The 24,152-nt window shown below is 40.6% G+C and overlaps 1 long non-coding RNA gene across 1 annotated transcript; it reads right to left on the reverse strand.

Annotated features, from left to right (window-relative positions):
• Positions 1 to 1,973: 1,973 nt before the first annotated feature.
• On the reverse strand, positions 1,974 to 18,561 carry LOC125903639 (uncharacterized). Its single transcript, XR_007451325.1, has 4 exons — positions 18,389 to 18,561; positions 4,722 to 4,926; positions 4,355 to 4,480; positions 1,974 to 2,112 (listed from the first exon to the last, which is right to left on the reverse strand). It is a non-coding gene; the product is annotated as an uncharacterized LOC125903639 (long non-coding RNA).
• Positions 18,562 to 24,152: the final 5,591 nt, after the last annotated feature.

Below are 24,152 nucleotides of genomic sequence, written 5' to 3' on the forward strand. Positions count from 1 at the left end.
TAGAGTTACCAATTAACCTAGTCCCCAATCTGCATGTCTTTGGACTGTGGGAGGAAGCCGGAGTGCCCGGAGAGAACCCATGCTGACACGGGGAGAACATGCAGACTCTGCACAGAAGGGCTCCCACGCCCGGGATCGAACCGGCAACCCTCTTGCTGTGAGGCGAGAGTGCTAACCACCACACCACCGTGCCGCCCCCTTCTTTGAAAATTGTGTGTTCCAAATTAGCTATCTGCTAACCAGCATGGACAACCAGCAATGTGCTGCTGAGGACACCATGTTAGTTCAGTTACAAAAGTCACTCAGTAACACAAACTAACTAATGACCAAGGCAGCATAAAGTCGCTTGGGCACTGGTTTGCGGCGCTGGAAAACAATGAAAAAAAGGCGTCCTTTAATGTTGACATGGTACGCGGCTGGTTGCCATTATAGTTTAATGGCAACCAGCAGCATCAGGGGAAATGCGGCAGGACAAGGACGAAAGTTAGAGCGGCGAAAGTCCGACATGGGCAGGTGAGGTGGTGGATGGGTCCAACAAACAGCCTTTCACCCGAGAGAGCGGTGTTAACGTCCCCTAAGATTAAAAAGCCAATCGCTGTTCTTTTTTCCAAAACCTAACCAAGTGCTTTTGTTGTCTAAACCTAAGCATGCGTGTTTGTTGTATAAGGGAAAAAAAGTCAATTTGCAGTGTTGTACCCACTTAGTGCATATATTTTGAAAGAGACTGTATGTAAACGGTAAATTTCCTGTGAAAACGGAAGTGTATTTTATAAAGAAGACAATGCATATAACAGGTAGAACTTGACACGGTGTCCCAGAATGTTAGCCAACGCACAGGGTATGTTTCATGTTGTATGTGGACATGGAAAGTCAATGACAAGACATTAATATGTGACGAGATCGGAGTGAGAATGTGCTGACCAGGGCCAGTACTGGCCTACGTAACTTTCTGTTTACATACGGTTAAGTACCTAATATCATTCATAGGGTGCTAATTAGGATATCATGCAAACCATTGTCTGAGGATACAATGAGGTAATACAATGATTATATCTCTCTAATTATGTTGAAATATAAGAATAGCATGACTAAATATTAGCTTTATTGTACAGTACAAATGTACTGTAACTAGTCCATACCCATTGAGTGCACAGTTGCCCACGTACAGTTTCACATGGTGTGTGTTTGGGATACAGGTCATAGGAAATTGCAGGTTAAATAGTCAACTGAAGCCACTAAGAAGAGCAATGTATTCAGACAGAGTTTTTGTGAATTTGATAGTACGATTGCTTTATTGAATGTACAGTAGTACCATTGCCAATAGTGGGATAGTTAGTGGGCTAAAACTGTACATTAGTAGTTGAGGTAGCACGTTGAAAGGCAGATAGTTAAAGTCATAGCCTTATAGAAGCTCAGTTTTAGTAAGTTTTCCAACTTTTGCCAAGAGGGAACTTTAGATATTGGTCCCTAGACTATTATGATTACTGAGTTTCATGCAGATCGGTCAAACTTCCTAGGAAGAGATCGATTTTAAGTGTTTTTCAAAAAATTCAGTTCGCATCCTCCCATGACCCTCTACCACTGTGCCAAATTTCACATGGATTGAGCAAGTCAGTGAGGAGAAAAATGTGGAAAAGACGCGCACACACACACACACACACACACACACACACACAGAGTTTTTGTCATTATATAGTATACTAGAGATACAGTAGATACTGTAATACTCCAGTGGGTCTGCAGATTCACAATTTCACACCCAGTAATGTAAGGGCAAAAGACAACACAATGCTAAAAAGGGTTAAAACACATTTTTATTATTTACACATATATTAAAATCGAAGTTAATCTAATGCAGGGGAGGGGGGGGACAGTCAGTTCTTTGATTCCAAAGGGGTTGGGGGATTTCAGCTTTTACTCGCCGAGGGGAGGAGAGCAGGCCAAGGTCTGCTTTTGCTACTTGTTGGTTGTGTCTGTCCTTCATTGTCACATGTAACCATTACGTGATGGCTGACTTCAGACTGCTGCCATACACTAGGCCGGCATCACTCTTCAGCCTTTCTGGAGGTGCAACTTAGCCTTAAGGCTGCAACATATCTGGGAGACCTTGGCCTGCAGATTAAAAGCACACAGAGAATGAGAGAGGGCATTCACATAGTTAACTTTACGTACACACAATTGTAAAATCCCTTTCACTTAAACATGGACATAACTGCAGATTAAAAACACACAGAGAGTGAAAGAGAGAGAGCAATGTTTGCAGCCTGCAGCTTTAATACCCCAGGGAGTGAAGCACCTGAATCACACCTGTCCTCAATCAGTAACTGCCCCACAGCCATTGGCTCACAGCAAGTGATCTCCCTCCACCCACATACACAGACAACCCCATTGCACACACAAACCACATCCAATCAGTGCCTCTGGACTACAGATCAGGTAAGATGAAGGTGCCGATACAGTCTACCCTTTTACAGAAAGTTTTAATAATAATAAAATAGCACCATCCTCCACCTCCAAAGTCCAATCTTCCATGCTAACACTTTAATAAGTCTCCATTTGAAATACCCGCAAAAGAACGCAGATGGAGCTGGCCTTTAAGTCTGGCACCAAAAAGAGACAAGGGGAAAAACTAAAGTGTGAACTGAAATGAAACAAGGAAGTATGTTATAAAAACTCCACCAAAGCAAACCCACCCAGTCGTGTTCCTCAGGGCTAAACTTTAATATTTTCATTTTGAAGACACATTTTCATTTTCAAAGCCAATACTGTAATGTGCATGTACGCTCTGTGCTTGAAGAAAATAACTGGCCTGTAGTCTGTATTTGTTATCAAAAAAGAAAACCTGAAAGGCAGACAAACACAACAAATTAGCCACTGTCTTCCAGCCACTGGGAGTGTGTTTAAACTGTCTCATTATATGTGTGAAATACAAACTCAGGATAAAAAGTTGCAACTGGCTTTTGTTTGCTTTGCTCTGGTGTTGCAGACTTTTGCTTGTGGGAGAAGAAATTAAAACAAAAATAAGTTTCGACCAAACTCGATGGCTGAAATCACTAATAAGAGATGGCTGTAGAGGCAAACAGAAAAACAAAGGCGCTCGAAGACGTCACCTGTCTCTCACACTCTTCGTGTAAGCATCTAATCTAAAACAATTTCTTTTAAAACTCTACAAAGATACACTAACACTGTTACGCATCATCAGTTTCCAATGTTAAATGCATTCTGGGAGTTATTTTGTGATGAGGTGTTGTATTTTTTTTTTCTTATTATGAATCTGCTTTCCCTCAACCTGCCTCGGCCATTTCAATTCAATTAGTGATCTTCATTCCCAGCATGCCTCTGAAAAAGCCACAGGGAATAGAGGTGAACTTAATCCATTTAGAGATACAGTGAACGCTGGTGGATTTTTAATGATTGTGAGGCAGAAAGTAAAAAAAAAAAAACAAAAAACAGGAAAAAAGTCCCTGTTATATTTGAGCATGTCGAAGTTCCGTCACATAAGGACATTCATGGTTGCAACTAAATTATTTCTTAATGTTAAATGTATCCCTCAGTATGCAATTTATGCTGTGATTATTTTACCCCAATTATTTACTGTAAGGGAGAGGATAATTGGCACTTGGAATCATGTCATTTCTAACAAAGTAAAAAAAAAAGGATATGGATCAAATCTAAAATGATGACAAGAACAATTACTCTACCCACCTGCTCACATAACCCACAGCTGCATGCAGCGAGCTCCAGCTGTTCTCAGAGCAGTGAAAAGTGAAAGGCAGTAAGAAACTACTAACGAGCGGACGAAAAGCAGCCAGACTGAGAGAAACTGAGAACATCTGTAAATCAAAAAACTTTATACCAAATGAAGTCTTTGAAACTCTTCCCTGATTAGGTGCGACATGTGGATAGAGCCAACAGAGTGTCAGTGTCTGACAGGACAGACTACAGCAGGACTGCTCATACCACATGTATGTAATCTCTGATTTTAAAAGGTCTTTGAATTACACTTAGCCGTCTCCTCTCACAGAGAAACCTTCATAGAAAGATGAAAAGTCTTAAAGCTCAGCTTACTGTCCTCAGAGACCGTACCAACCTAACCAAAGTCTTCTCATTCAAGAAAATATTGAGAGATATTTAATAAATGAATGAATAAATGAATGAGTGAGTGACTAAGTAAAAGAGTGTGAACTGAATTAATGAGGCGCTCTGCATCTTAAAAAGCATAAGGCAGCGCTGCAGTCCTCCCCTCACCCCTTATTTCTATAAGATTTTCCAAGTATAACTCTGGTTTCCTCCGACAGTCTTTCTCTGAAGTTTTGGCCACCATTCCCGCCAGTAATAATGACATTGCACTCACCAAGTTAATAGCTGGGATCTGGGAACACAGCCATGTTGATAAAAAGAAGCCCAACCGAGCAGAAACCACAAGCAGTCCGACAATCAGCCAGGTTGTAAGAAAAATCCCTCGATAAGCAAAACTTATCTGGATGGAAAACAAAAGTAAAAGATTTAATGTTTACCCCAGCTGTGATCATGCATCACAGTTTACATACTGACTTTGTAATTTAGCTTTGACCTGCCAAACTAGCTACAGTTATTACTGACAGCTCAGATGTACACACTTTTGGTTGCACCACCTGTTTAGAAAATCTGGCAAAAGTCTGACCATTTGACCATGAGGACTTGGTGATAGTATGCCACTGTGTTGCCAGATCAGCACTTACAGTAACTTGGTTTTTGTTACTCAGCCCAGCTGTGTCAACAGTGTCCTTCAGGGGAGCTCCAGTAGCTTGCCTGGTAGAGTGTACTGACTCCTCAGCAGCGGCACAGGTTTAATTTTGACTCGTGGCACTGCATGAACGCATGTCATCCCCTTCCCCCATCCCTCCATGTCTATCTCTGTTATCAAATATGAACAGAAAAAGCCTCCTGGAAAAGAGAAAAAAAAAGCACCTTTCAGTAACTCCACATTCAAAATGTGTTGAAATAGGAAATGGATGAGACATTAACTATGTTTACATGCACAAAATATTCTGTTTTTTGCCCTTATTTTGAAAAAGGTGATACTCCTACTGAGCTGAGGTGTTTACACGGCTAATGAAAATAAATAGTACACCAATATTCTCATTTACATGCAGCTGTGCAAGCTCCGATTTATGTGCCCTAACATGTCGTTTATCACGTCAAAATATGGAAATGAGGAACGGCTGGAGCTACTTGTGCCATTTTGCTTCTTTGCATCATTATGGAAGTTTTTTTCAGGTGGCGGGCTTGTTTGACACCCTTGTTGTTTCCTTTAACCAACTACTTGGAAAGGTCTTTGTTGCGATATTTGTGCATAATCCACAGAAGTTCATTCTATCTAAGTGTTAAATTAGTGATTTGCTTTTCTTTTATATCAGACAAGATAAGGTTTGTTTTTTTTACCTTGACATGTTTCGACGAGTGTCTCCCGTCTTACCACCCGTCGAAACATGTCAAGGTAAAAAAAAAAAAACCCTTATCTTGTTTCATATAAAAGAAAAGAAAAACACTGATATTTGTGCATATCCAGAAACCTCTTGATTACAGTATGCACCTAATGAATCTGATGAACCTCTTGATATCCAAGTCTTTCACAATTTTTAAGGTGTTCCACCTTCCAACCACAAAACTGAGTTTTTCTTTTGTCAACCCCGTCTCACTCTGAAGTCGTCGAAATCCAGTGCTTGGGCAGTGACTTGTGGCATCAGACACCAACAACGATACGTGGGCAGTTGCTATTATAGTTTAACCGTCCCAGGCGGTGTCAGGGGGAATAAGGTTGCGGAAGTCCTAGTGGGGCAGGTGGGAGGGGTCGTGGACGGATCCAACAAACTGTGACTTTCACCCGAAAGAGCAATGTTCATAAGAGCCAAACTCTGTTTTTTTCCCTAAATCTAGCCACGTGCTTTTGTTGCCTAAACGCAACCACATGCGTTATTTGTTGAAGGAAAAAAACATCATTTTGTGGTGTTGTACCGACGTAGTACAGTAAATTTTCTTTGCAAACGGAAGTGTATTTTGAAAGAAGACAATGCATGTAACAGGCAGAACTTGACACAGTGTCCCAGAACATCAGCAACCAATGCACCCAAGGTACCTTGCACATTGTATCTGGACGTGGGAAGTCCATGACCAAAAGTCGATATGTGACAAGGTCGCAGTGAGAATATGTTGCTTTTGAGTATGCTTCTCTATCCCAGCCATGCATGCATGTACAACGTATCCATGACAATACTCAGAGCTGACCATAAAAACCCCAGTTAAGACATACGTTCTAAATGCACATACAGGTCCAAAGAATGCTCCAAAAACCTGAATAATACCAGCATATCCCACATGTCTTAATCTGAAAATGCTACATTGAGAAAAAGGCCTGATTCGGAATATCCAAACAAAACATGATGTTTACATGACCTGTATCAAATACAGAATACTGTCATATTTGGAATAATAGCAGAATATTAATGAACATGTAAATGTTGTCATTGCAGTTTAACAGACAGTCAACAGTTTGAAAATGTTAACTGACCAACAACAGCTAGATATGTAGCAGCCATCTTCAACCTCATGTGCTAAGCTATATCCCGCACCATTTTGTCAATGTAACACAAAGACCTAAAAATAATATCACCAGATTAACCTTCTTCAAAGACAGCAAACAAGCCAGCCCCCCAAGTGTCAAAGTGCCTGTAGTGGTGCACTTCTTGAATTTGTAACTTTAATCCAATAGCTGATTTTTTAATTGTAATCCCTGCAGTAATCACATTACTGGAACAGGTTGCGTTACTGTTGTTGAATTATTTTTAGGACAATATTGACTCAATATTGTTTGACATCACGAACTTCCACTTGCAACTAACCTGAGCTGAATAATTGAGTGTTTAATGGCTGACGTATCTGTCTTTGGAAGAACAAATGGACTTTGGAAATTGGGAAGATTATCACCTGAGGCTTCCGCACTCACAACACTGTTCACAGTCGAGTGATGAAATTCAAGTGAATGATTGTTTCTGAGTGAGACTGTGTGAAAGCTTTCGTGAGGCAAACAAAGAGATTCATGTAACAAAGAGAGCACAGCGGTTGAAGCTGTTATTCGCACTCCAGCAGGTCTTCCTCTGATATCACAGGGCTCCAGACTCAAAGCAGCAGACACTATGGTTTCAGCCAAAGCAACAATGAGCAGCAGACTAATGAACACTGAGCAGAAGGTGATAAACTCCCTTAAGACTTGTATTAGAAGTATTGGTTCCAACTGAATTTTAAATTCAATGCTCTGCGGCTTTCATTCAATGTGATTAACAACTTGGACTAAGGCTCATACCAGACTATCACAATATTGCTCAAGATGGAAGAACTAAAAACAACAAAAAGCTGTTTTATGATCTTGGACATTTATCAGCATAATGTAGCTGAGCGGAAAATAGTCTGTTTTTCAGAGCATTTGAAATAATAGTACAAGATCTTGGTAAATATGCTGATTTGTTTTTCTCTTCTGTTTGTAAGATAAGAAATTGTAACTCTTGGAAAGACAGTAAATAAATCTAATTCTCTGGAACGCTCAAAATACACGGGTCAAGAATTAATAAATGGTATTTTATTAAACATGAGATAAAGTACCTCATGTTGATGAACAAGCTGGAGCTGAAAGTTAACTTTGCTTAAGACTGGAACAGCTAGTCTGTCTTTGACTGAAGTTATAAAATTCACCTACCAGCTCCTCTAAAACTAAGTTATTAACTCAGTGTGTCTAATTTGTTTGATTCATGCACCAACAGGAATCTGTGGTTTATGGGAGTTACACGCTGGAAGTATTCTTGATGATCAAAAGATGATCTGCAACCAAGCGACCGGCTGTTGTTTGCCAAGAAATAGTTAGAGCACAGCATGCAACTTCTGCTAAAATGGTTGCTTTTATGTTACTGCTTATCAACGGTTGAAAGAAATGAAATGCATTGTGTTAATAACTGAGAGGTGTTGGTAGGAATATTTACTCTGGAGATGCCAGCTGTTCCCTCCTCCCTTGAGTCTGCCCGATGCTCCCTTGTTGATGGAAACCAATCTAATTCCCCCTGAGCAATGTTCAAATATTCAAATTTGAAAAAGGCCCCATGTTGCCTCAACATAAAAAGAAAAATAGTCCACAATTAGATTAGCATTAAAGATTTTATTAAAACTGCGTTAACAACAAAAAGTAAAACCGAAACAACAGGAACACTGATAACAATCTCAGGCATAGTCCAAAAACCTGTCCACACAAGCACTGTTATAAAAATCTCCTTTCAAATTCCAAAAACACAAAAAACAAAATTTGAGCACTATTAAGAGCATACCGAACCAACAGGTGATTTTACCACAACCCTAAAGCTAGGCAAAGAAGATGATGTTGGCCAACCAGCACCCTGAAAAAAAGCTATTTCTGGAAGGCTACCAGGGGTGACAACCATGCCTCTCTGCTCCATACTGGAATATACTAGAAGAGTAACTGTACATTTATATGTCATTTTGTAAAAACTCCTGTCATGAGAGTTTAAAGCCAGCAGTTTTTCTGCCATGTCTGCCATTGCACAAAATGTTGCCTCAAGCAGGATTTATACTTGTGTGGCAGCACTATGCAGAGCCTACACCGTAGCCTTTGCATGTGGCCTTCGCCATTGTGAACATTTATACTTGTGCAGTGGTGTGTCTGTGTCACTCTGCAGTTACACCTCCAAAACACTAGTTGGTTGGTGGTTGAGGTTTCTATGAAGTGCTGTTAAGATTAGTTGATTCAAAATACAACTAAAACACATGAAATATGTCTTAATAGACAATTTCAAACACAAGTACACAAATCAGCTTCACTATAACTCACAGCATTCACAGACAAACACTTGTGTTCATCTGGACACATTTTCCCCACAAATACAACATGCTAACGTTATTAGCACAAGTCTATGACATTTTATATTGTTTGAATTAGCCTAGCAGCTAGCGGACATTTCCTCTACTCATATGAAGCCAGGGACAACAGCAACATTTAACAAAGGTAACGTTACAAAATTCAGCTCCATTACAACTCACAAAGTGCACTGACAAAACAACTGTCTTATACAAAACACGTTTTCTAAAAACGGTATTAGCACAAGCCTGTGGCATTTGACATTGTATAAATTAGCCTAGCGATTAGTGGAGATTTCCTCAGCCCATATGAAGCCAGGATAAATCACACACACAAGACTTAAAATGCTATTTTTGTGGGGGCTTTTTGTCTTCACAATTTATTGTTTCGTATCTATAAAATAAAAGTAAATAAAAGCTTTGTATCCACTGAGGGAAATGGTTTCAGCTATTAAAAATAGCCAGGAGGACTGCATCGCCCTGACACATAGTTACATTTCTGGGGAGGTGCATGTCAGGCTACGGCCTAGGGTGCGGTGAAGGCTCTGCGTTGACATAGAGCCTACAGTGTCAATTCGACACAGAAGTATAAATCCTGCATCCTTTGTACCTCACAAAAGATACAACGCCACACACACTGACGTGACAAGCTGAAAACTGAGTTCTCCCTGTCCACATGTCAAAACTGAAAACTGAGTTGCTAAAAATCTTGTTGCTGGACAGAGTTTTACAAAAGGTTAGGTTGTAGTGACCCAGAACGTGTGGATGGAAGGCCAAAAGACAGAAAAAGCTACATCTTGAAATATAACCATGTACATGTGAACTAGGCTTCAAACAAGATGAAGAAGAACAACTGAGAGACACAGCATAGCTGCTGTTTATACTCTGTCTGACTATGAGTGCACAGAGGGAACAATGGGTGAGGGAACATAGACGTGCTCCCCTTTATGCTAGCTAGGCCAGTCGTTAATCTCCCACCTTCAACTCTTGTTCATGCACAGACAAGAACGTGATATTATCTAATTTTAGAAAAGATGTGAGTAAATGTTTTTCCTCAAAAATTTTACTATTTGTTTAAATAGCCATATATTAATTGCCAATTAGAGTTACCTGTCACTTTACAAAAAATATATTTACAATGATAAATAGCAATTCAGAGGCCCAGTGAATGCAACAGCACACAATGTGCTTTAATATAATGTCTGACTCATTTTGCAGCACAGGCTAGATTCAATTTCTTGGTACTTCTTATCTTTCTCATCAGAGAAAACATTAAGATACTCTCCTTTTCCTTCTCTATCTGTCCCTTTCTTCTTGTGTTTCTTTACCTCTCCCTTCAAGCCTCCTCAGTATCCCTCTGTCTGTGCTCCACAGTGGCAAAATGGCTTCATTTTCTTGCCCTCAGAAGCCAAAGGGAATCGATCGTGTGACTAAGAATCCCTCTCCACCACAACTCTCTCACACGACTTAACGTCCGTAATTTAATCAAAGGGACAGCCTGATTACGTTATGCGTGAAATGCCGTGGTTTATGGGCTTACAGTTTGGGCTGTGCTCATTGTGCTGGGAGCAGGGGTCGTAAATAACCTATTTTCTTTTGTGTCTATATTCCTGAATGTTACTATTTAGTGCTGGCACCCAAGCAATTTCAGCTGTGACCTTTAAGGCTTACCTTGTCAGTTTCAGAGTCATTTCAGATAGCTTTCGTCTACTGTAGCAGGAGGGCAGGAAAACATTTGAAGAGAAAATTCAGGTGATGTGTACTCAAGGTTTTGCATATATTGCTTACTTTTGTTTTACACCGTTGGGTGCTTGTGGTGTTGATGGATAAATGCAATTAAATGTGAAACCTTGTGTGCTGTGCGGTCCAATTATTAATCACATTAGTCGTGGAGCTGCATCATTTAAGCACAAATAATTTAATTTGAGTTTCTCAGTCATGGATTTCATTCCAAACTTAATCAGGGTCTGAGCGATCACCTAGTGTCTCTCCAACTTGCCAGCATCCCCCGTGTTTAATCGGTTAATGGACCTTCCAGTGCGTGCTGATTTAAATATCAGCACAGAGTGTTGGAAAATAAATAAATATTACACGTTAAGCTTTCTTTATCATCTAGGATTAGACTTGCATTGCTGCATGTACTGTATTGTGTTGAGGAATGATTTGGAAAGTGGAACATAAATAAATTAGGTGATTAACATCAACATCCCAAGGTGCTGCTTTGCCAACAATGTGCAGGAAAAAAAAAATCAAATGATATGATCAGCACAAATTGACTAATTAATCCAAAACGAAATTAATTCTTAAAAATCCCTCCACGTTATGATACTCGTAAAAAGTAAAAGCAAACCCATAATGAATTTATATTAGGTCTCAGTGGCTGTGATGTGAGTGGTGTGTAATTGAGTGTTGCTTGCCAGCTCTGCTTTAAGGTTCGATTAATAAATATCAATTTTGTATCCTTAATTTATGATGTCCAAATAGCTGCTAGCGATTCTGGTCAGGCACCAGGACTGTGAGTGGCCAAATGGGTTTGAGAAAAGCAATGCGATTACAAACAGTTCAATATTGGCATTTCAAACTCACAAGCGCGCCGTCTCCAGTCAGAGGCTTCCTCATGAAAAAGATTAGATTCCTGAAATACACTGGGGACCTGTGAAGGTGAATCTTACTGATGCACTTGAATGAATTTATTTAAAACTTGTTGACTTTTCTTCCTCAGGATTCTTTGTAAAGAACAGCTCTTATTTTGTTATAGGCCTAACACCTTATTGCTCTAGCGTTCTTAACTGTATCTCACAGTGTCTCCGATATTGAGGTTTTGCATGAAGGTGACAGTTTGATGATTTTATTAAATCACTTTTTCATATCCATCTTGTGGTGCAGATGTTAAAACTGCAGTAGGCAGTTTAGTTTGGCTTCATTGGGCAAAAATCTCATAGAAAACTCTCAGCACATTGTGATTCAAGTTGACTGAGAGACAACTAGAGTTCTGCACCTCCTCTTGGCTGTGTTTTCAAGCTTAGAAAATTTTGGCTGTGACGAGAGATTTTGGCCAATGGCAGGTCATTTCAGAGAGAGGGCGATCCTTTTTTCAGTTGCATGTGCACCAGTGTTGTCAACTTTTCTTCTTACAAGATTTCTTTTTCTGACAGTCTTTGTGATTTTTCAACACATTCTCACTCCGACCTCATCACATATGGACATTTGGTCATGGACTTTCCATGTCCAGATTTGACGTGCAAGCTACCCTGGGTGCATTGGTTGTCAACGTTCTGGGACACTGTGTCAAGTTTTTCACAGGAAATTCAACCTTTACATATAGTCTCTTTCAAAATAAACGCACTACGTCAGTACAACAACGCAAATTTCTGTTTGTTTTCCTCCAACAATAAACACCCATGACCCTTGGCGCCTTAACTTTCGACCATGTCCTGCCTTGTTTCACCCTGATGCTGCCGAGCGCCATTAAACTATAACAGCAACCAGCTGTGTATCATAGAGAAGTTAAAAGATGGCTTTAGTCACTGCCCAAGCTCTGGATCTCGACAACTTCGGAGTGAGACTGGGTTGGATTTATTTTTTGTTTTTTCGAAAATGCAACTAGTGACACATTTAGCAACTTAAGGGTGTATTTTTAATCCTGTTTTTTTTTTTTAATTGGGTGGGGCCTTTTCCAGATTTCTTTCTACTTGCTTTATCTTTGCAAAAATGGCTGCTGACATGCTGCCATCACAAGTTTTCTGCATTCACGGCAAGCACCTTGAAAACAAGCAGAGGTGGGTGTTATGCCTAAAAATAACAAACATGACGTAAAGCTCATTTTCCTCCCTCAGAAATTCAATGGTTATTTCTATTCAGATTACCTTCCTTCAACAGTCACTTTAAAAGCGTCCCCATGTGTGCAGAAGTGCTTTTTTAAACATACAGCCATGCGTTCCACACTCACTTAATGCCTGCTGATAATGGGCCATACACCCCAAGGGATAAAAGGTGGAAATGGCTCCGCTTTTCAGGGTAACCGCAACATGCAAGAGAGACATGAAGAGGGATAAACTGTGAGTTTCCGGAGGAGCATATATTGCGAGAAGGCTTCCAATGTTGAAAATTGACTTTGAGTGATTGGAGCCATTGTAACTCAGCTGGGCCTCCAAATGGACCTCATAATGTCATACATCCCAGCAGGACACAATCACCTGGCAACACGTTGATTGATAGCAGCAGGCGGCACTCCAGCGCATCAGCTCAGGCAGATTTATCCATCATTGGAATTTGGATTTGATAAGGTGGTTGATAGGAGAAAATACCATTAGAGTACAGGGGGATGCAGCTGGGTGGGCCGCCGGAGGGAAGGCTCAAATGAGAGACAATGAGAAATCCAGAATGGGTTTATTAAGAATGGCTGATATTGATGAATATCTTGTGGGAAAATGTCAAATACGTAAGAGTACACTGGAATGGACATGATGTCTGGAGAGGCTGATGATGTGTCGTCTACAATGTGCAGTCCATTCTCCAGATTTTGCTTTTGTCACACATCTATAATCTCTCAATCATATTCACCGGCTTTATTGCATAAGAAGAAGAAGAGTGCTCACTGTGCAGAAATCTGCTGAGGTTTGTCTGCCTCCAGGGCTGTTTGCTGTGGAGGGTGACAACTTAAATGGCTGATATAAAACCTGACACAACTAATCTATCATACATCCCCTGCCTGTCTGCTTGAAATTCCTCTTTTTAAAGGATGGTTTATCGTGCAGCCATAAGTCATGGTGTACAATTTTGCTGGCTGTGGCCTTGTGTGTTTACAAGATTGCATGTGTCGTCTCGATTTAGAATATCTGTAAAACGGACATATCTGATCCTGTTTTGACATGCAATCTCGATGTTTGGATTACCCAGTAGAAGAGGAAATAACATCACTAGGTTTATTTATTTATGTCTTAACATGGGGAACACATGACAGATGACAGATCGACATGTCATGGGTAGCATGTCAAAACATCTGGAAAATTTGAAAAAAAAAATCACAGGTTGGTCAGTATATAGATAAATGGCTTTGTACACTTTGTAAATGTCTGAAAACCTTCTATTTTATATGTGTCATTGGAATGTTTCTAATGTGACATAATATATTAGCTGACTTGGCCATCAGGCCATGGAAGGATTGTGGGTAGCGTATCACTTAGGCAAGACGCCTGCCGAGCTGTAGACCACTGCAGACTACTGTTCGAAATCAACAAACAGCAATACTATTTTTTTTCTGGTGACCCTTTGTGGTGTTTGTGGCACTAAACCTGGAGTTTTTTTTACCAACACATTGTGGCATTTCCCAGGGATGTTTGATCCATGGAACTGGGGCATTTCCCAGTGGCGTTTGTGACACTAATCCTGGGTGTTCTTTATGGAACCTTGGGGTTTTTAGCAGTACCTTGAGGCATTTTCTGGAGGTCTTTGTGCCACCGAACTTGGATGTTTTTTACAGACACATCAGAGTGTTTCCGAGCAGCATTTGTGGCACACTACCTGGGTATTTTTTTATCGAGCCTAGGTGTTTTTAGCAGCCCATTGCGACATTCCTCAGCAACATTTGTGCCACCAACTCTGGGTGTTTTTCACCAACAGATCATATCTTTTCCCAACTGTGTTTGAGCCACCAAACCTCTGTGTTTTTCATTGATCTATCCCTGGTTTTCCACCAGCTTTTGTGCCAGACACATTCTCACTCCGACCTCGTCACAAATTGACATTTGGTCATGGACTTTCCACATCCACATACAACATGCAAGGTACCCTGGGTGCGTTGGTTGTTGATGCTCTGGGATACCATGTCAAGTTGTCTTCTTTTAAAATACACTTCCGTTACACACAGTCTCTTTCAAAAGAAACGTGCTACATCAGAACAACACCACGAATTGACCTTTTTTTTTTCCTTCAATAAAAACACATGGTTGGGTTCAGGCAACAAAAAGAGGGGGGTTAGGTTTAGAAAAAAAGAACAGGGTTTGGATTTATAATCTAATAGTATACGCAAACACCACTCTCCTGGGTGAAAGCTGGTGTTTGTTGGACAAATCCACCACCCCTCCTGCATGCTCCAGAGGACTTTCGCTGCCTTAACTTTCGCCCTTATTTCGCCGTGTTTCCCCCTGATGCCGCCAGGTACCGTTAAACGATAACAGGCACGGGCCGCGTATCACACCGACCGTAAAAGCGCCGTTTTTTGTTTGTTTCAAATGTCGCAAGTCACTGCCGAAGTGCCGGATTTTGACGACTTCAGAGTGAGACCATGCTCTTATGCCACCAAATGTGGTTGTTTTGAGCCACAACATGATTTTCAAGTGTTTTTTGTACCTAAACCTAACCACACCTACACCACAGTGTTGTTAAGAAACCTTCTGTTTCAATGTATCTGCTACAAACAATATACAAATGTAACATAGTCGTCGTTTACAGAAGTGTACAACATGTTTTCTGGCGATCAGGTTGAAAAAGTCTCCCTCAGTTCCCTGTAAAGGCAACAGTGATGCTAATAATCCCTTAACATCCATTAAGGAAGAAAAGGGCAACCAGGTTCTTTATAACAGCTTATTGAAAGCTGGCTGAATAAAGCAAGTGAAGTTTTATTGAAAATCACTGCAATAGTATCAAAGGCAGCACCTTACTGTATCTGTTAAAAAGCCTCAAATTGTCATTGCACTGAAATAATTCACTCCCTGCCACCCAAATGACACTTAAGGCCAGTTGTTTTCTTTGTTTTCCCTGCTGCCTTCGACAAACCCATTAAAACAAGTTAATCATCCGTTTTTATACCACAAAGCATCAATTAATCATGTCCATCTCTTCCTTTTACTCCTTTACAGCCCCATTAAACCATATACTCAAGCGCCTGTCATTAGAATACTCTGAAGCAAGAAACACAGAAAAATGAAGAGATGCTCATTTAAAATTAGTCTGGGTCACGATCTAGCCTGATAACTTAAGAGCAACTGACTGTTAGGTTACATAAATCTCCCAAATTGAATCACAATTTTTTTCATTGTACAGCTGCCGTACTCCAGTTTGAAAGTATTGACTCATTTTGTATTTTGCTCATTGATGTGTTGGATACTTTATTGTCCCCCAAGGAAAGTTGTTTGGGATTCCCAGCACTGCTGATCCACTATAATCACATATGGCACACACGCAGCATTGAATCATTAAGAGAAAGAAATGGACAAATTGTACATCACACATCTGTTTTTCACTTCATGTATGGTAGCATTTGCACTTCACAGCGTGTATCAGCATTCCCAAATCTGTGCATGCTGCAAAAATGCGCCTCAGCAGTGAGTGCACAACAGACACCACTCCTGTATAAAGATGTCAGGGCAGCCACAACCAGTCACTGTCACTGCCCTCACAACACGACTGTCAGCACAACGCTGAAACCTCTTGTCTGCATAATGCAACACCCACCGCCCTGTCAAACACAACTAACCTTGTCAGGTAATGTGCATTACCATGGTTACAGCGGTTTGATACTGCTTGTGTCTCTGCGATCCATGAATGGAGCACAGGAAACCTTTGTCGTAACACTGATTAACATTTAAGATGCTCTGTTTTCACCCTCTGATGAGTTCATCTCCCCAGTCCGCTTTGAAACGATACTTGTAGTATAAGTAATAGACTGTTTTCTTATTCCTTCTCTTCTTGTCTGAGCACCAAATGATGCATCTGATCATCGGGCTGAGGTTTAATGGGAAAAGAAGATAAATATAGACTATTTTTTTAAGTGAACATTAAACTTTGACACTGCAGTGATTTCATCAACCTCTTTCATTTCTCGAAATAATTTAATTCTCCTCACATTTGGTGTAGAGAAATAAACTTTGACTAATGATGAACAATTACCATGATGATTCCACAGATAGTGTGCATGTTTGTTCATTTTTCAAAAAAAGATACAACTGTTTTTGACATATTTGTGGAGACTGGGTGGGCAGTTTCCATGGCAGTGCCTGGTGTTGCAAGTGGTGCTATTAATATCTGTACTGTGCTACAGACTGGAACATGTTATAATCACAAATCATATGGAGCTTTGATATTTCTCCCTTATTTTCAAGCGTTGGTTTTGAGCCTTTAGTTATTTTGCTGCCAGTCCCCTTTCGACATCCACCATTTCATGTGTTTAAGTTTGTATTCAACTCCAAAAGTGGAGGCTAGGCTAACTAGCTTCCACTTTCTGTGTGGCATATAAACTTTATTGAAAGTGAAAGTTAATTAACCTAACATGCAAAGAATGTAACAGAGTAGGGTTTTACTTTTTGGCTCGTTTATTGTCAGGTGTGCCTGTCCTACCTGACTTCCGTGTTTGTGGCGTTATCCACAGTTGTGTGTCTCTTCACGGTCAGGTTTTCTAGCTAATGTAAGGTATGCATTCTTGCTGACCTGCTGAGCTGCATGTTCATAGTGTGTCTGTTATGGTGTTATATCTGCCTACGCTCCTTGTGTTTTGTAGTGTAGCTGGCTCATTTTTTTGGCAGTAGATTCAGAGAGTCCGCTTCGAGTCTTTGCTTAATGCAGCTTTGCTGTTTGTAGAGGTATGCTGGTTCAGGTGGCTTCTGTTTGGCCTGCAGCTAAGTGTAACTCTTTTCTTGGTCTCTGTTCTGTTTAATATTAAACCAGACATGGCCTGGTGGTTCTCATACTCCCGCTGTCTGGGAAGCTGCGTTTCCACTCTGTGGTACGTATATGCAAAGCTGCATTGGCTTGCTTATTCAAGTGTAACTCCCAGTTGGTTACTTAAGTGTTTCTGTGCACTTTGTAGGCACTTCTATGTCAGGCTGTGCATCGTTGTTTCACAGTCCTGGCTTCCACTTTCTGGTGTAATTGCTGTTTTGTCTCTCTCTTCACGTCTTTTGTGTCTATGTGGTTTTGTCTCTACTGCTGTGCATTTAGACTGGCGGCCATTTTTAAAGAAACATTGTTAAAATAAATTAGAATTTGTATTTTTGGAATCCCATCTTCTGTTAAAGTGAATTTATACCTGTGTGACCTTTTGAGTCCTCAAGTGGTTACATCTCTGGTAATATCCTTGGGATGAAATCAGAGTCCTGCACGGGTCCAGTTTTCAAGATCCGCCCCGACCCGGCGACGTACAAACCTGGACCCGAACCGCAAACCCGCGCATCAGGCCAATTAGTACCACAACCCGGTCCAACCCGTTGAAACACGACCTGCAGCCCGATCTGTAACCCGGATTTACAGTAATCATTTTGGGTCATATTGGCTGAATATTGAACAGCATATCGCCACAGTTAAGGTGCCAGTAAGTAAACAACAACCTGAATGAAGCAGCTCTCACAATAAAAACCTGACTTCAGCTCCATCATCAACCCTCTGTGTTCTTCTCCCATACGAGTGTAAAAGCACTCGTTTGTTACGTTTAATGCTTTTAAACTTTTAATCTATGTAAAGGAACTTTACATGTATAGCCTAATAATAGACTTACTTTCAGTCCAGAGCGACGTTCAGCAGTTACGAGCCATCACGTGTTTTTAGAATCCATCGAGGAGAGAAGTAATCCATCAGGGAAACACTTCAGAAACATTATAAAGTGATAGTTGTACGTTTTATCCATTTATTTCTCAAATACCTAAATAATTTGGAAGTGGCGCTTGTTAGATGGTGGCAGCCATGTTGATTCTGTTGTCCAATCACAAATTGTGTTATTAGCTGGTGAAACGTGTGTAAACTGCTGAACCAATGACCGCTGCGAAATAGCGGAGGCGATCCTCAGAGAGTAAATAATGACCAAGATAGCTATCAGTAGTTTACCGAACTAATGACTGATGTGTTTATCTAAAACCCGCGAACCGACCCGCATGCTATTTTTTCCACCCAGATCCGAACCCGGGAAAAAATGTTTTTTAAAAACCACCCGCAAATCAGCTGTTTTTGCAGGTACCTGGAGTGCAGGACTCTGGATGAAATTCCCCGAGATGCCATTTTCAAAAATACTACAAAACAGATAACCTCCCCTCCTGCTACAGAAAAAAATTCCACTTGATATCACTTCACACATTATTACAACCAGTGGCATCTCTGTAACTTTATAATTTGGCACACCAAAACCAAAAGCCATAACTGAATTTCCCTATACTGTAGTTGAAAACTATGGCAATTTGGAGCATTGTTTAGCCATCTTCCTGACAAGCTATGCTGATATGGTTGGTATATCAATGGATGCTTTAGGTTGTCTAGCTCCACAAGACACTAGCCTTCTACCATCACTGACTTAAAAAATGAGTCCACCGCAGCCTTCAGACCACATGATATCAGCCCAATTATAGTCCGAGCCAGCCATCGTATAGTGTCAGTTTGGATGGTGAATGACAGTGAGTGTCTTTCACAGTAATCAATTGTTTTATTAAAGAGGCAACAGATAGGATTTGGGTTTTGTCAGCAGTGTTGCTCGCACTGCTGCAAAGACCAAATTGACCGTGGGGATCAGAGATAATCAATAAAATGTAGGCTGTAAAGCCACCAGTATACCTCTATGTATATGTAGAATGAGAAGGTGTGCGGACACTAAACTAAATAAATGAGAAAAGAGACCGAGCAACAATTATTAGATTTATCCGAAGAAAAAAACAAATAGTAATGCAAATAATTATAGCAGAATGCACAGTACCAGTACAAACAGCTCACAGTAAATTATACCAATATGCACAGTATCAGTACAAACAACAGTGGACACGTAAGGGATAATGTATAGTGAGCTGGTGACTGTTGAAAAATAACTCCCGACAGGGGAATGGAACCCCGACACACAGTGGAGTTATTTTTCAACAGTCACCGGCTCACTATACATTATCCCGCTTAGAACATGGCTTACTACTAAAACATTCAAATGTTACAACTGGCATCAATATTATTAAACTGCTGGCAGAGTGTATTGACAGAGGAGAGGCGTTCACCAGACAAACGGGAGTGGAGGAGAGGATTTTACTCCACTTGTCCCGGTTGAAGAGGCTGGGTGCCCAGTAGCTGCGGCAGCGGCGGTGGCGGGGGGGTGGGGGTAATCACTGTCCAAGGGCTGCCGTAGAATGGCAACGAGGATGTCAGCCGACCAACACTCACTACCCGGTCCCTGGTTGCAGCAATTTGCGATGCTGGCCAGCTAGAAATTGACTAGCAGCCAGTACAGTACAGTCCTCTCTCATCTAGCTAACATTTAGCCGTGTTACTTACTGATCCATTAGAAAGAAAGCTAGCTGGACATCAGTTTTGAAGCCTCTTTGGTCACGGAGCTCCCTCCATCTCTCGAACGCCTGACTGAGGTTTACTCTTGTTTTTCCTCTTCTTTTATCACTCTCCTTTTTGTGCATCCTCGCCTCCTCAGACAGAGGGGCTTGTTTTCTTTTGGGAGGCCGTTTTTTACTTATCTCCAAACTTTGTCCGTCTGCCATTGTGCTCCTGACTCAACTATCTCATGCCCAACTCCTCATAAGGACCAGCTCCAGTCCCTGATTGGCTGACTGACCAGTTTGGCAATACATGACGCGTTTCCTGCCGTAAAGCAGATTTTTTTCCACGAAAATTCGTCAACGGTGGCAGAAGCTTATTACAAAGATTGCAAAGCCATTAAATAACCTATGTAAACGTCTGATTTTACTGTGTATACTACCCTGTGCAACCCACATTATTTTCATAATGATATATATAGGCAAAAATGCTGTCTGTTGCTTCTTTAAGTGTAGAGTATATAATAGACAATCACTTACTACATCCTGGCAGAAAATCTGTCATGTTTGATTTTTGTTTTGTTTTTGTCTTCAGTGACACTGTCAGTTTGACCAGTAGGAACACAGATCAATCTGCTGCCATGGACAACTGCACGGCAACACCACCTCAGCTTCATTAAAATTACTCTCTGGCCTACCACGACTGAGTAAAAAAGGAAAAATGCTTTCGTGTGATAACAGAGGCACTTCAGCAACCCACTGAGTACTGCCATTATTATCAAGCTAGCAAAGAATGTAAATTCTTCTTCTTCATTCTTCCCCCAGCCCCCTTATTTCAAAAGCTGCAGAATCATTAGTGGCTCCTGTACACACAGAGTTGTTTTTGTTCTGCATTATAAAAAGGAGGGGGCCAAGCTAGCATTAGCATTCTCTGTTTCATGGGTCCAGTTTTGGTGATGGCATATATTCAGACTGTCAAAACTCAGCAGGGTAGTCCTGTGATTCCATTCCCAACACAGAGCAACTAATGTATGGAGTGATGGAGTAATGTAGGCAGCGTTCATCACAGATTGGGTTAAGAAACAGCTAACAAAGTGAACCTTCCAGCTGCTTCAAAGTCAGTGTGGCCATTGGAATGGAAGTGATAAACTATTTCTATGCCAACTCTAGCATCATTGATGCATTAATTGCAATTGCAAATGTAAGGCATTTTTTTATTTTCTTGAATTGCAGCTATTTTCACCGCTGCTTGTATTTCAGAGGCTATAGATGGCTGAGTTTTAAAGCTAAAGTGATTATACTGGTATCATATGAAATTAGAGGTCCTAAGGAATGCAGTGGTATCGACTGTTATGGTAGCTCCTCAGTAAAGGGGATAAATAACGCACCAAAGTTAAGCTAAAGTCAGGCGAGGAAAATACAATAACATTTTCACAGAGGTCCCTTGACCTCTCACCTCAAGTTATCTGAATAAAAATGGGTTCTGTGGGTAACTACAAGTCCCCTCTTTATCAACTTCATTATAGTCCCATAAAATTTTGGGCACAAACTGTACACATTTTCATGCAATGTTTATTACAGATTTATGACTGGTAAAACTTGACACACAGTGCTGAGCTGCATCTCAAATTAATCTCCAGGTTTCCAGCTTTCAGATTATACATACCACTTCTATGTAGCATACTGTTTACCCGCTATCTCCCCCATAAAGATCCACTGTTTCCTCCCAAATAAGACAAAAATGGGTCTACAGTATGTGGGTCTCAGAGGGTTGATTGCATGCTGCTATTTTGTCTCTTTGACCATATGTGTGTGTGTGTGTGTGTGTGTGTGTGTGTGTGTGTGCGCGCGTGCATGTTGGGACAGCATCAGTGTCTGCCGCAGCCGGAGCATGGCAGAGCATTTGATAAATCTCTGTAGCTCACAACAGACTCAAAGTAAAGTTGCCAGCATGTGATCGTCTTCAATCTTTCACTGCTCAGGTCAAATACATCTCACAGTCTCTCCCTGCCATCACCGGCCTCCATTTCTCTCTGAATTTCATATTTGTTCCATTTCCCCATGGTGCCTGTTTTCTTGTATTTCTCAAGAGTGAAGCCATCACGTTTTCTCATCCACACATGATGTTACACAGCGAGCGTCAAGCCTTTGTGCTGAAAGGAAATTTCGTACAGAACTCAGATACAGCGTAACAGTAAAGCATCTTTTTTCTATCAACACAATTTTACATTTGTGTTTAGCATCAAGTCTATTTATTTATTCGCTGTCAGTCTAAAACAGATTTTTACATGCACAGCCACCAGTTAAACTGTAATGGGGTTTGTGATGAAGGAATGAAATTGTAATCACATGGAAGCAGACAGGAAATGGAGTTATGATGAGCAATAGAAAAATAATGAAGAACACAAAATGTGATCTGTCTTTTAAATGTTCTCTTGCAGCAGCGTAGTAATTGATTAAAGATTTGTAACTTTGGTTTTTAAAGCAATGAAAAAGATGCCACTAAAGAATATTCATCTGATGGGAGTACAACTAAAAACACATTAATTTCTTAAAATCATTACATTAATGAATTATTTAAAGGAACATTAAGAGTAATGAGATCCAGTAAACCAGTCTAAAACACTGTGTTTTAATGAGATATTTGGGTGCAATAACTTTTATAGAATACATATAGTATATCTCTTTTTTTATGTGGAAGGTTTATTTTGTTGCATTTAGTTTTTGGTCTTTACTCAGATTCACACGAAGCAATTTAAAAAAGCAGCTCAAATTAACACTGAGCTTATTTGTCGGACAGATTTTTGGTAACCTGTCTTCCTGCCAGGTTAGATGTCTGTGGAGAATTTAAACAAAATTAGATTCCGGCTAAGCATGATGGATGCGTGTGCTCTCTGGGGTGTTTACTAGTAAACATCACATTAGAAAATCAATATGAACATCATACCAGATTGTGGTTCGCCCTTAGTTCATGTAGTTATGCTGTTAGGCTTTCAAACAAGGCTGATTACAGTGTTTTCAGAGCCCGAGGCAGAATTTGATCCAAGGTACCCCAACCTCCAAATGCACACGACTGTTTTTAAACAAAGGAATCCTTTCATCATACATATCCTATTTGTAGTGGTATCTTTACCCACGTCAGACCCGACCATCTGCCGGCCTCTGCAGAGCATCTGAGGAAAGAGGGTTTTGACTAGTCTGACTGCAGGCAGCTGAGGACTCGCTTTGTTTTTCTGAGCCGTGAGCTCCTGTTGGTTTTTTGCAGCTCTTCACAGTTCACAGCGTCCTGGAGTAAATGTAGTTTGAGTCACATTCGGGGGGAATAGATTCAGCCCACAAGTATGACACTCAAACATTTTAAAACAAAAGCACTGTGGATCTGAGCAGCAGGTCTGTACATGCAGGCATCGCTATAGAGATTACATAAAGTGTGACGGAACATTTTTTTAACCTCTTGTCGTTTCAAATGGTTTCTCTCTGTTAATAGTGCTTTGGGCCTTTTGCTTCCTGTATTATGAGCTAACTGAATGTGGCCAAAGGGTGTTTTAATGTCTCTGGCAGGAGCAGTCTGGATTTTACAGTATTTTCGCATAATGGCTGAATCCATTATGAAATGTATTTGTCTTCCTAAGTTAGTTACCTTTAATAATTTAAATAAGCCTAAGTACAAAGCCACGACAGGCATCACAAACACAAAAGCATCCCAGAAGAAATGCATTTAACACCAGAGAACACTGAAAGAAAACAAAATCTCTCTCACACACAGTCACACACAAACCAGAATTATTGTCAGTGTGGTTTATATTCCTCTGCGAGCCACGTCTTACACTTTATTTAAGTTTATAAACTGTGCATTCTGTATCTTTATATAATGTGGTTTCTCATGCATGTCTCATGTGTCATTATGTGGTTTCTTTATTAAACTAGATATACAGCCTCATGGCTGTGTGCCTCCGCAAACCAGCCAAGTTGCAGTTTCAGTTTACATCCATGTCTGTGCACACTCATATGTAGCCATGACAGTAGACA

The sequence above is a fragment of the Epinephelus fuscoguttatus genome, linkage group LG16 (genome assembly GCF_011397635.1).
Source record: "Epinephelus fuscoguttatus linkage group LG16, E.fuscoguttatus.final_Chr_v1".
In the NCBI taxonomy this organism is placed as follows: domain Eukaryota; kingdom Metazoa; phylum Chordata; class Actinopteri; order Perciformes; family Serranidae; genus Epinephelus; species Epinephelus fuscoguttatus.